At 31.3% G+C, this 13,387-nt stretch overlaps 1 long non-coding RNA gene across 1 annotated transcript; it reads right to left on the bottom strand.

The window, feature by feature from the left end:
* Positions 1-5,946: 5,946 nt before the first annotated feature.
* Positions 5,947-7,610, bottom strand: LOC136276091 (uncharacterized). The gene is made up of 4 exons (XR_010714556.1): positions 7,523-7,610; positions 7,329-7,449; positions 7,169-7,241; positions 5,947-6,173 (listed from the first exon to the last, which is right to left on the bottom strand). It is a non-coding gene; the product is annotated as an uncharacterized lncRNA (long non-coding RNA).
* Positions 7,611-13,387: the final 5,777 nt, after the last annotated feature.

Below are 13,387 nucleotides of genomic sequence, written 5' to 3'. Positions count from 1 at the left end.
GAACGTGAGCGTGCATATGAATAATTAGGAATCTTATTTTGCGAATGTTAATTAACTTGTCCAGTTAACAAAAGTGCCAAATAGAACTCAATATGTTAACGTTGAACCATATTTTAATTTGTTCATTTTCGTATATACTTTGTCCGATATTTTCCTTATCTTATTCTTGAAAATTGAAATAAAAAACAAACTGCATTATTAGATATTTTGAGGAGCGGACAGGGTTGAAAATTCTAAACTGAAATGGATAATATATACAGGTACGTGGCCTTAATCCTGTTCGTTGCAGCTGACTGAATTTTTTTTAAGTTTTTTTGTATTTTTTTTCTCAAATCAGTGAATGGGTATTTAGTGTATCTTTCTCTAAATTTGGTTCTTTTTGGTCAATTTTCAATAAGTTTGAAGGGGGGGGGGGTCCCATTAAAACTTACAGACGCAGAATACAATAATCTGTTCATTAACGTTTACTTATTATTGTCCAAGGGTTTACAACCAATCTGTCGTGGTATAAAAAGGTATGAAATTAAAACACGCTAGGTTATGTTTCACACAGAGACTTTCTCTGTTTGTGAATATGATTAAGTTGGGGAATAGCTTGGTAGGATGCCACTCGGCTTTCTACTGGTTGCTAATGGAAAAGAGAAACAATTCCGTAAAATTAAAACAAGTTCTTTATTCTTTAGACGTCGGATGGAAAGTGAATTAAGTAAATTCACCAACCATCCGGCTTAATTTGGAATTGCTCTCATTGACCAATCAGGATACTTGATTTAAATGCTAGCGGGCTAATTTCACAGAATTTCTTCTACGAGCTGACACTGATTACTAAAGGCCAAAAAGGTGATATAGTCAATTAGATGAATTTCGATGTACGTATGATAACAAAGAGAAGATTAAGTAAAGCCGAAATGAGTAAATAAGTTTTCTGACGTAATGAAAATAGAATAATCTTCGCGAGTCGCTAAAGTGTCGCTCTGATAACACAAAGAATTTATCTTCAAAGGTTTGCCTGAACGAGGAATTTGTCAGTTTATTTAACAAATTAACTTATTGTCCGCCAATCTGTCGTAACTAAATAATTTCAAGAAAAGTGTCAAATTGTTTAGATGCCATGGTTATACAATTAAAAAGTAAAACGCTACCAATAAATTTCCTCGATTAAGAAATAAAGTTTAACTTTTAACAGTGAGAAAAAAACAAAGCATTTAAAATAAGTAAAATTTAAATGATTTTGAAATAAAAATTGTAACTCTAAAATGCTAAAAATAGAAAAATTAACTTGTGCTGAGTTAACACTCAGAAATTATAACCTGTTACATTAAAGTTTTAAAATTCAGAGAATTTTGTTATAGATAGTTTTAAATTCTCTGAATTTTAAAACTTTACTGTAACATATGCATTATTATCCATTAGCATGCATATTTTAAACCTAAGTTGTCCGGCCGATGGTTAACTCGCCCTACACTTTCCGCCATGATGTCAATTAGACAACCCGTTTCTGGGCACCCGTTCTGGAGAGTTCTTACCATTAGTACTAAAATCGCATTAATTGTTCCATTTTATTTATTAACTTTTTGTATTAATAGAAGTCCGATCTACGGTATGATGAACTCGTCCTACTCTTTTCGTCAATCCGCGGTCTTGGTTACCCCATTCTGCAAAGTTCTCAAGCGAATGTGTATTAAACTAAAATCGCCCACTAAAGACTCATTTTATTTGATTAACATTTGTCAAATCCTAACTTCTATGTATTTTCTAAATAGTCTCACAGTAAATACATTCACTCTTTACGTTATCATTCAATATTATTTCATTGTAAGTGTATATTTTGATGCAATCTATGATCCCTGACTTGGATCCGACAAATCGTGTCCACCACCTTACTCTCATTTTTGCTATTTCGGGCTTGTTTATCGAAAATGAAAGTAGGTTTTTTTAATTGATTTCACAATAATAACTTACATGTATCGGTTAAAACTAGAAAACTGACCAGTCAGGAAGGTCCCCGCTATGACAAGTAATATAGAGAAGTGAGAAAAACTTTGAATCCATCCTCTTTATATTAACAATGATGAAAAATAAATGCCCGGCATAAGATGTAAAGAACTGCAATATATAGGATCTCATGATTTGTAGTTGGATATGATTTTCATCCAACAATTAAAGTGTTAAACTGAGGGGTAAAAATATAAGGGTGCAGCTCATGGAATGAGAGTTTAATTTGATTACATTTAAAAAGAAAAATTTGAAAATTATAAGTAACAACTGTATTTTTTGTATTTTTAAAATTTCAAGATAATTCCTGAATGTCCAAAAACTCTAAATGGTAACCTTGTATCTGCATAAAACAGGGATAACTTCATGTCTTATAAAAAAAAAACTAAATTAAATGTGTATTTAAAAAAGATTTGAACAGGTGTTTTATAAAATGCAAGCCTTCAGTGAATGCAAATACATTGTATCACCCAGGGTTGACCTCAACTTCAAAACAAACATCAGTTCCATACAAAGGTGTTCATTTATCTTCATATGACAGATAAAGATAAGCCTCTAAATTTTTGCAGCAGGCAAGGTACAGTGCTGCTATCCTGAAAGTTGACAAGGATAGGATAGGATGCACGATACATGATAGAAATATAAAAGTTAAGTTCTATCCTATCCTATCCTATCCTATCCTGCATCCTGTAGCCAATCAGATTCGAGTATAAATTTCAGAGTTATTTTCCAAAACGAAAATTGGCTTAACAATGTATTTTCAATGTCAATTTAATACGTTTTACAAGTTAAACCATTTAAGAATAATTATTATATGAAGAACGCGGTGCGTAACATTGATGCGCGCTAAAATGTCGGCGTTACATCTTTGTCAATTCGTAGGCAAGTACGGAGTTACTGCGAGAATTCGATGCAACATTTGACAACGTCAGAAATAGATTTCTTTATTTACTTTATTTAAAATCTGCAGAGTAATAAAAGCTTGAATTTATAAACGACCAATTCTGCATTTTAAAAGATAAACATGCATACAAAAACAGACATTGTTTCACGTTCATATAATTTCTTCGATGCCCAATAACAGGGACGCATATTTCTGTCCGATATTAACCTGAACATACATAATAAATAAATGTTAGCTTGCTATAAATTCTTAAGAATTTACACTTTAAAAATAACTCCGAGTGGTTTAACTATAAACGATAAAAACTTCCTAAAAACGAATCGCTCGAATAATGATAATTAGGCTCAGTTATATATGATAATAAAATAATTTGATAAAAATATGTTACTTAACAGTTCCTCAATAAGTGCATCAAAGTTATTTATCTGTTTTTTATGCATAAATATAATAAAATCAAAAATCGAATCGCTGACCTGTTTGTTTACGTTATTGTGTCCCTCCCGCGTACGATTTAATTTTACCGTAACACAGGTAAGTAAGTTATGCCGCTCGAAGAATATTCGGTTTTAAGAATTAATCATTCATTTTGAGTACTACATAATTGATAAAATCATTTAATTTTTAAAGTTCGTTTCATTTAACTTGCATTCCTAAATTTTGAAGGTATGGGATAGGATAGGATAGGATAGAGCTTATTTGCGGGATAGGATGCAGGATATAGGATAGGATAGGATAGTTTTGTCAACTTTCACGATAGCAGCACTGTAATTAATCCCAGGGGGTTAATTGTTCTGCTCTCTCATCCTTTTCTTCTATATTTACAATAAGATTTTTTTTTTCAGAAATGACAGAATGTGGTTATTATCTGATTACCTGTTAAAATTAACAGCATTAAGGCAGAAAAAAATAAAATAAATAATTAAAAAATAAAATAGTGAAAAAGGATATCTTAATATATATCTTGATTTTAGAATTCAATAAAATTATCATAAATCATTGTGTACGGTATTTTAACCAAAATAAAGTATGAATATTATATTTTAAATCCATATTTCAAAGAATGTACACAATGCTACACATCATTCAAAATTGACCTTAACTTCAAAACAAAGTTCCTTTGCAGACACAGGCAGTGCAGTTATTAATCTCAATGTGACAGATAAAGATAAAGTATAGGATTTTCTTCCTGTGGAAGGTTAATTAATCCCAAAGGACAAATATTGGACAGCCTTCCAAGTATACAATGGTAACATTTTCAGAAGTTATCTCTCTTTGCCCATTCATTCTTATGCATAGTTAAGGAATCTACCCCACCACCCCAGCTCCAAACCAAAAGACATAGAGAACCACACTTAGCATCAAAACATGTATTTTTGTCTACTGAACTACCATACCAAATTTGAACTTGATTGGGCTACCATAAAAAAAGTTATTAGAAAAAACCAGAAAATTTGTGGACGGAAGAGTGACAGACGGACGGACAGAAGGACGGACGGACAGAGTGATTACTATAGGGCACCCGCAAATCCTTGCGGGGCCCTAATTAAATTATACCTTACGGATATCGTCACGCATGTGTTGAAATACCAAAGGTGTAAGCAGATACTCTGGTGCAGGCATTTTGTAGTTTATTTGCAAAATGCCTTAATTTATAAGTATATATCTTTCGCGAGCAGCTTTTTTTTTTAAAGGGGGGGGGGGTATACATAAGTCACGTTATGAAAAAATTTTGAAACGCCCCATTTCAAAGTTTTCGCCGATCAATTTCTCTTCAATATTCAGGAAAAAGAAAAGATATATTCTTCACAAATACTCAATTCTTAGCGAACATTGGGAACATTTGATTGGCTGAATACATATAACTGGGTTAGGTTCTAAATTAATTTAATATAAGAGAGTTAAACCTGACTGTAAAATCGACAAGAAGGTACATTTTAAGTTACAAAACTAAGGAACTATAAATGCATGTCTACTCAGGTATATTTTGGGTATATCATAATTTAAATAAGTTTACCACAACTTCATAATTTGTAATCTTTTGGTTTTAATGTCAAGTTTTACATAAAAGGGGTTGTAGTGGACGCCTATGTAATACATTCGAAATGTTGTTCGAGCTCTGCCGAGAGATCCAATGGGTTGAAAATGCCTCTTATTGAAAATTCTGATTATTTTAACTCACTTGTGTTGTTAACTTTTGTTTTAGCTGTTCTTGACCATGCAGTTTCATCGAATTGCAATTTCCTTTTTCGCATATGATAAAAGGGGTTATATGTCTGACTGTTCGTCTTACATCCTAATAAGATAGTCTCAAACTTTATCATTTCATTGCAGAAATGATCTGCTTGTGAAGTTTGTATACCTTTTGCATCATATTTATTCTACGTCTATTCAAAGTAAGTAAAATATATGTTTGAAATCATAGTTATCTATTCGACTATTTATCGAATTCATCTTCTTAATAATTTAAGAATGTTTCAAAAGCGAATCAGGTATCATCCAAATGTTCCTGTACCCAAAAAAAAATTACAATGTTTTACATACTTAAATAACACTGATAATGGCTATCTGCCATGCATTTTATCGAGTCTGACAAAATGAAAGATTGTTATTTGGAAATATAAAATATCTTATTTTTCTAAAAAAAGAAATTTCAATCCATGAAAAGTAAATATCTGATGTATTGTTATTTGTTTTGTTACACATTTGTTTCTTAACAATCACATCCATCATTTTAATATATTTTTAGATAATATAGCCTTTGTTTTGTAATTTATATTACAACAATGCAAATATCATGTTTTCAATCAACAAACGGTGTTCATCCCGTTTTTCATCAATTTAGTATATTTTAGAATTCCGTACATTATTTTATTATTTGTTAATGTTTTCCATTAGTTATTTAAAGAAACAAATGTAACGTTTTCATAAACATCAACTTGCATGGATATCGAGCTTATATTCTCCAAACAAACACTTAGTTTTAAAAAAAATCATTTATCTGACTATTTATTGAGTAATACAAAAAAATCACTCGTGCAATCGTTATATTTTAACTCCTTGACTCCTTTGTGTACACCATTGCTATTTCAGATTCTAGTTTATTTTTCTTTCGACCTTTCTTTATTCGAAATCCGCTGTGTTCAGCATACCAGGCTTTATCTAATGGTTGTAGAAGATCCATTCCACGAGTCTCCGGTAGATACAATGTTAGGATCGAGACGATAAAACACACACTGGCGAATATAGTCCCAGGAGCCCAAGGGATATATAAAGCCTAATGGTAAAAATATGAATTAAAACAATTTTTAATTAAAGCTATACACACTATAATTTGTGTCAATTCTGAATAACGGTGAAAATGTATATTTGATAACATAAAGTAAAACCTGTCTATCATGTGATATCAACAGCTAAATTTAGTCTTATATTCATACAAAAATTGGTGAAGGGTCAACATCTTCATAATTGTAATAGTATCACACAGGAAAGGATATTCTTAGTAAAGCATAAATTTGTCCGAAGTACGAGTACAAACAAAAAGAATACTTCCTTTTTTTTCAAAAATGACACAGACCTATGTGTTCAAATAAACAACTGTTAAGCCTATTAAAAATCAAGTCGGATAGCAAATTAGGCAAACAATAACGGCCACCTGATTCCCGCGGACATGCGCAATGAGATCGGCTTCGCTCTTCTTTCATTAATATTAATGAAAAGGTACATTTTCCCGGCAGGAAAATAATTAAAAATCCATATCTTTGTAACGAGAAGGAATTCACCGAATAAAGGTAACTTTTATAAGTAGACAAACACGCGTTTTCACTGTCATTGAAACTTTATACAAATTATAGCGTGCATAGCTTTAAATAATTTCTCAAACGAAAAAATATATATTTCAAAGATAAAATTTAACGCAGATGCGCCTTGAATTTATGTAATAGGAATTAACAACTTATATGCTTGAAAGGAGATCTTAGATTTAGAAAAGTAATGACTTCCTATTCATACTGTTGTTTAAAATGAGTTTTACTAAGATTTTTGGTATTGTTTATATTCAGATGTGAATTTGAAAAAGCGAACACCCTGTTCTATAGGAAGCTGCACTAAACCACAATTATTTTAAAGAAATAAAGCTTAAACTCTTCACATTTACAGCAACCAATATACTTGAAAAATATCGTCAAAGAAAAAAATACATGTCATTAGTCCTTATCTTATTTTTACTTGGTGCTTGTTTAGTATGTTACCATAAACAATAAACGAGTTTACCAGTAGTCCAGCAAATGGAGATATTATGGCACCAATTCTGGAGAATGTTGAGCACACCCCAATTCCGACATTTCTTTAATAGAAAAACACAATCCGTAGGATAATATATTCATTAAGGATAACATCAGTGAGTTTGTTTTCATTTGTTTTGTTTTTTTACCTTAGATTTGTGGGATAAAGTTGTTGTGTAAATAAAAGCAATACACTAAACGATCCGGTAACCGACATTTTCCCTGCAAACGTTGCTATTTTTGAGAGCATTTTAAGAGTTTCATTTCTTCCTGTTAAAAAAAGAAATAACAAAGTTATTAACATTTTCCATGAAAACAGATGGGTCATTAATTTTAATTTTACCTGAAAAGTAATTCAACAGAGTCGCAAGTGCCAATGATGACCCTGTGAAGGTATGGAAAAATATTGTAGCGGTTCGCCTTCCAAACCTGCAAGAAAATAGAAAAACATAAAACATGATTAGGAAAATAAAAATTAAAGGTTTTTCTACCCTTGATGTTTTGATGGGTTTTTTGTAATTTTTGATAAAATTTTAAAATTAATATGAAAACAAACAGAACGTAAATATTGATATGCTGCAAATATTTTGTTCATTCTGTAGGAGCTAACTCAGGTACACCACCGTGTAGAATCACACACAAGGTGGCTGTGATCGGTGTTACACGGGGGCCATGATTTTCAAGGGGTGAAAGTAGGTCACCGAGTATTCAAAGACTTATTATGTTAAATTAAAATTGATTTTGATTACATAACTTATCGCACGTAAGACAGTGATCATTCAAAACTACTTCTAGTAACATGGGAGTTGAGATATCTTTGGAAATTCCGAAAGCCCAAACACTTCGACAATATGCAGGTGGGGTATTTTAAAGTATATCCATATATAATAGAACGATCTGATGGATAATTTGTTGACAACCTAGCCTCCTTCATGCAACATATTATGCAAAAAATTAGCAGTAGGTATAAACTGTATACGGAACAAAAATCAACAATAAAAAAAAGTTAAAACAAAATAAATAAGGATACATCAGTTTCAGTTTGGGTTATTTTTTTAAAAAGTTTTAGAAAAAATACAAAAAAAAATGGATACAACATATCGAAAAAGAAAATGTTATATTCCTTCGAAAATAAACAATTTATTAGAAGAAACAAAGTATCTGCAAGACGTTTGGTTAATTTTGTTCAATATGAGACAAAATTTGTGAAGTAGGAGGCAAATTTGAATTCTCATCAAGATAATAAAAAGGAATATTTATACAGGGTTACATTTTGCCCAGTGTGTTTTTATACCTTCTTCCTTTAGATACTTTACTCAATCAAAAACTATTTCAAAACTAGTAGACTAATTGTTCTCGAACAATTAGAGGTCTTTCCACCTCATTATTCTTTATGTTTTGTTGCAAAATGATTAATAAAACATTTTCTCTGCGTAACTTTATAAAAAAAAACTTAAATATGGGAAATTTTTTTTTGTTTGACCTTGACTTTTGACCTCTATGTCACATTGACTGGTAAAGGTCAACATTTAGTTTAAAGAGGTTTGACCCTACGGTGTAAGGTTCAAAAGTTGTAAGTGTTTTTAACAAACTTAGAAACTTTCAGGGGCGATAACTGCTAAAAGGGGTACTCAGGCCCTTTCGGTTTGATAAACTCAAGAACCCTTTAAGAGCACTGAACACTTAAGTAAAAGTTTTCAAGTCTCCACCTCTAACGGTTTAGGAGAAATAGCGATAAGATTTTTGTACAAAAGGGGCAATAAATCTTCAATTGTTTCAAGGTAGGGGCTGAAGAGTTATATTTTGAAATGTCTCAAGAAGTCCTACTACATCCCTGAAAAGTTTTCTGTACCATCCTAAACAAAAGAGATCTAAAAACTCATTAATAAACAGATTTTTCAAATGACCTTGGCTTTTGACCTTTATGTCATTTTATTCGGCCAAGGTAGACGCTTCCATCTCAAGTGGGACGAGGTCTCCATGACAAATAATAAAAAAGTTGAAAGTGATTTTAATGAAATTTAAATACTTTCAGGGGCAATGACTACTAAAAGGGGGCCTCTGATCCTTTTGGGATGAATATATTGAAGAACCCTCTAAGTGTACTGAAGACATTGGTAAAAGTTTCAAGTCTCTATCTCTTATGGTTTCAGAGGAGTAGCGATAACATGCTTTTAGTACACAAGGGCAATAGATTTGTAAGTTCTGGGAGTTTTCAAGCAAAGGGTCATTTGGTACTATAACTTTTAATGGTCAATAACATAAAGAAAAAAAAATTTCAATATCTCTAGAAATAAAAAAGATGTCCCTGGAAAAAAAGAGAAAAAAAAAATAAAAAACATAATACAAAAGGTCTTTCACCTGAAAGGTGGAAAGACCTAATGATTTGATTTCGCCCTTTGACAACAAAACCTAAAGTAAACGGTGACGAATACTTCGCTGTATACAGTATTTTTGCTGGGTTTTTTTACGTTATTCTTGTTTTAAGCTATGCTGCGTACGATATAAACAGTTAAAGAAAACAAGTGTAAACGTAACTTGCCTTTTAAGCATGAAGAATTCTAATGCTAAAGATATGTATTCCACACAAGCCATCAAGAAAAAATTAAGAAAACGATTCCCTGCTAGAGATGTGGCGGTCAGTGTCAGGCCAAAGTAGGTCAGCGAATTAGCTATCCTAAAAATAACCAAATTTTTAATTTTAACACTTTCCTCCAAATATAAATTTGCATACCTTTTTTTTCTTCACTGCATGGTAAAAAATGACAAGGAATAAGAAAAAGTAAGTACTAAAGCAAACTCGTATGCCATGAGTTAGGAAATGTATACGCAACATTACACCATTTAACAATTTATAAAGGGTCAACTGTCATTACCCAAAAATTATAAAAATATTGATTACTTGATTAGTAAAAAATGAAATACTGTGGAATCTTCAGAATTTGTAGTGGCTCGAACTTTATGTATTTGTTGGTAGCCCTTACCCATGAATTTACATAATCGACAAAAACTAATTATAAAAGACATAGTTTTCCTACTAAAACTGAAAACCAACGCATCCACGAAGGAACATCTTTATGAACAAGCTAAATAACACACAATCCACGAAATTTGGCATCCACGAAAGTAAATAATTCCACAGTATTCTAATTATTTTCTTAACAACCCAACTATCTTAGCTTATTTTGGAATTTTCGTGATTTTTTAGAGAGTACTTGATTATTCAAATATATTAAATACCGGTATACCATGTAAAACACATAAGAATCGTTATACGCAAAACAGATTTGGTCCGTAGGATAGTCAGTATGGAGTATTTCTCTACAGTGATGGATTTGTTAACATTTTCCAAAAGAGATTCCTCCACTTCAGGTTTTTCTGTACTGGAAAATTTTATTTTTCTTGCGACATTTTTCTTCAATTCTCCATAATTTAATTTGTTCCACTTTGCTTCTTTGTGTAATATTCTATCGACTTCTTTTGTTTTTCCGTTGACGATCAGCCATCTTAATGATTCGTCTTGAACCCTGAAAATAACAATAATATTAATCATTTTAAAACATAACTTCTGGAAAGGAAAATAAAAATAATGATGTTATCGATTGTCTTGCCTGATGAATTTAACTGAAAATGTTAAGTTATTCACTAGTCTGTCATAAAAGCTGTAAATTTGTGGATCTGCTCGATATACTAAATGAGTTAGAGTGCACATTCCCATTATTTCGCCTACACCCTTGTTCAAAAGGAAAGTACCTGTTACTAAAATATATACAATTCCTTGTCACAATACCTAGGTACTGATTTTTTAATGGTTTTTGTAATCACTGATTTGTCATAAATTCAGGAAACCTACGTCGAGAAATGGGCGTATAGAACTGCGTGTATATAGACAGTTGATTTTCTGCACCGAGATAACATATGCAAATTAGTAGAATGAATATGAGTGTAAATACAAAATATTATTTTTGAAAATATCAGTTAAAATCGATGTGCTCTTGCTCTGAATTTAACAAGAGAATTTGAAGAATAAAAAATCCAGCAGATTGTGCAAAAAAACAAATACGACGGCATCCTAACATCAAGACATGTCTTAAACATATTAGAACTCCTAACATCCAGACATGGCTTAAACTTATTAGAACCATGGGTTCTAATAAGTTTAAGACATGTCTGGATGTCAGGATGCCATCGTTTTTTGGCACTTGGATACTTGTGAGTTTTTTTTTAAATCGCTATTCTTCTCATGTGCTTAAAGTGAAAAAAACAAATTTGCTTTTTAATGAAATCATTCAGCGACTGCAAATATATATATATATATATATATATATATATATATATATATATATATATATATATATATATATATATATATATATATATTGTTGCATTAGAAAAGTCAGAAATTGAAATATTTGTTTAATTTTTAGTACAAAGACCACGTTCAACCAAAAGTAATCCAATGTTAACATGTACTACAATACCTGTAGAACATAATTTTAATATGGCATATTTGGTTTTAAGTAGTTCAAATAGTCAGTATCTAACTTTTGATTGCATATCAAGTATTTTCTTGTATATCCCTAACAAAACCTCAAAATTTGAACGATGTGGTATAAGAAAGTCAAGACTCTGTTGACATGACAATCGTGTGATTTGCGTTTCTTTGAATACATTTTAACTAAATATTGTATAACTTTGACATGTTCCATGCTGCAATAGTTTTTTTTTAAGGCTAAATATTGGGGAAAGGCGCTATACCTCTTTGGTAAAGAACTACTTTACAACTTTTACCAACCACCCCAACCCCCACACGCAAAAAAGTGAAAATACATTTTAATAACAACACCACCCACCCCAACCCCCACAAGCAAAAAAGTGAAAATACATTTGAATATCCTTATTGTTATGATTTTTTAACTCGACAGTTAATATTTCAATCACAGTTAGTTAAAATACATATTCGAAAGAAAAACTAGAATTACTGTAAGCAAGCTCACAAGTTATACCCTTGCTAATAAAAAACAAACATAACTCGACGCTCATTGCGTGCATAAAGTAGACTAAAGGGATACTTGTTTTATTTTATCCTTTCTTATCACTTCATTGAATTCCATTTAACCCTCTCTAAGAATTTCAAAAGATATATAATTATACTTAAATTATACTTTAAAAACCGCTTTTATTGCGATTTGTGAAAAATAAAATTTGAAATAAGGAAAATATACCATTTCAAATATAAAATCAGAAATATTAACACAATTAAAGTTGAAACTTAACAGGGACTGAACCCAGGATCGCCTGGCCATACTCTACTCCATTACTCTAACAACTGAGCTACGCAGCTCTCGCTTTAGGACTTTAAAGCCCAAAATGTTGGGAATGTGAGGATTGATTTTAAAACAAATTTAATATTCTGAAGATTTAAAAACGTCTCTGTGAAATGGAAACATAAAAAAATTTCAAGTCAAAAAATTGAAAAATTTAGATATTTTTTTCCTTCTCATGACGACCAAAAGTGACTGCGAACGTTCGAATATGTGAAGGGCACTGCGGTTGAAACTCTTTACCACTCCTGAAAATCTAAAAGTTCCATCTTTGATAGTTTTGAAAAAAAAAAGGGAAACAAGCAAATATAAAAAATCTTAAATATCGCAAGACCGGAGGTGATGACCAAAAAAATGAGGTGTAATTTTCTTACAAAATTTGCCATGAGTAAGATCTGAAAATTTTATTTAAATGGACTGAAACGTTTTTGAGAAAGCATGAGAGAAAAAAACAATTTTAATCATAGTGAAAAAGAAACAAAGCAATAACAATGAGGTCTTCCGTTTTCAACGGAAGACCTAAATAACTCAAGTATTTCTCTGTTAAAAAGTAATGTATGCACATATAATCTAATAGTGACCTTGAACTTGCAGAAATGACCAGAGCTCAAGTTCATATTCACAGGTCACAAGCAATCTTTAAGTCACACTTTAGCTTCTTATCATTTCCCATTACAGGATATGGCCAAGTCAGGAATTGTGCATTTTTTAAACAACGACATAAAACCAGAACAACTGATTCGGCCAAGTTCATGACACATCCCCACGTATATAAAAAAAGATATACAATATAGCTATACTTATAAATTAAGACATTCTGTGAATAAACTACAAAATGTCTTTAACAGAGTAACTGCTTACACCTTTGGTATTTCAACACGTGA

The sequence above is a fragment of the Magallana gigas genome, chromosome 6, assembly GCF_963853765.1.
Source record: "Magallana gigas chromosome 6, xbMagGiga1.1, whole genome shotgun sequence".
In the NCBI taxonomy this organism is placed as follows: Eukaryota; Metazoa; Mollusca; class Bivalvia; order Ostreida; family Ostreidae; genus Magallana; species Magallana gigas.
This window is presented reverse-complemented; position numbering and strand designations above follow the sequence as displayed.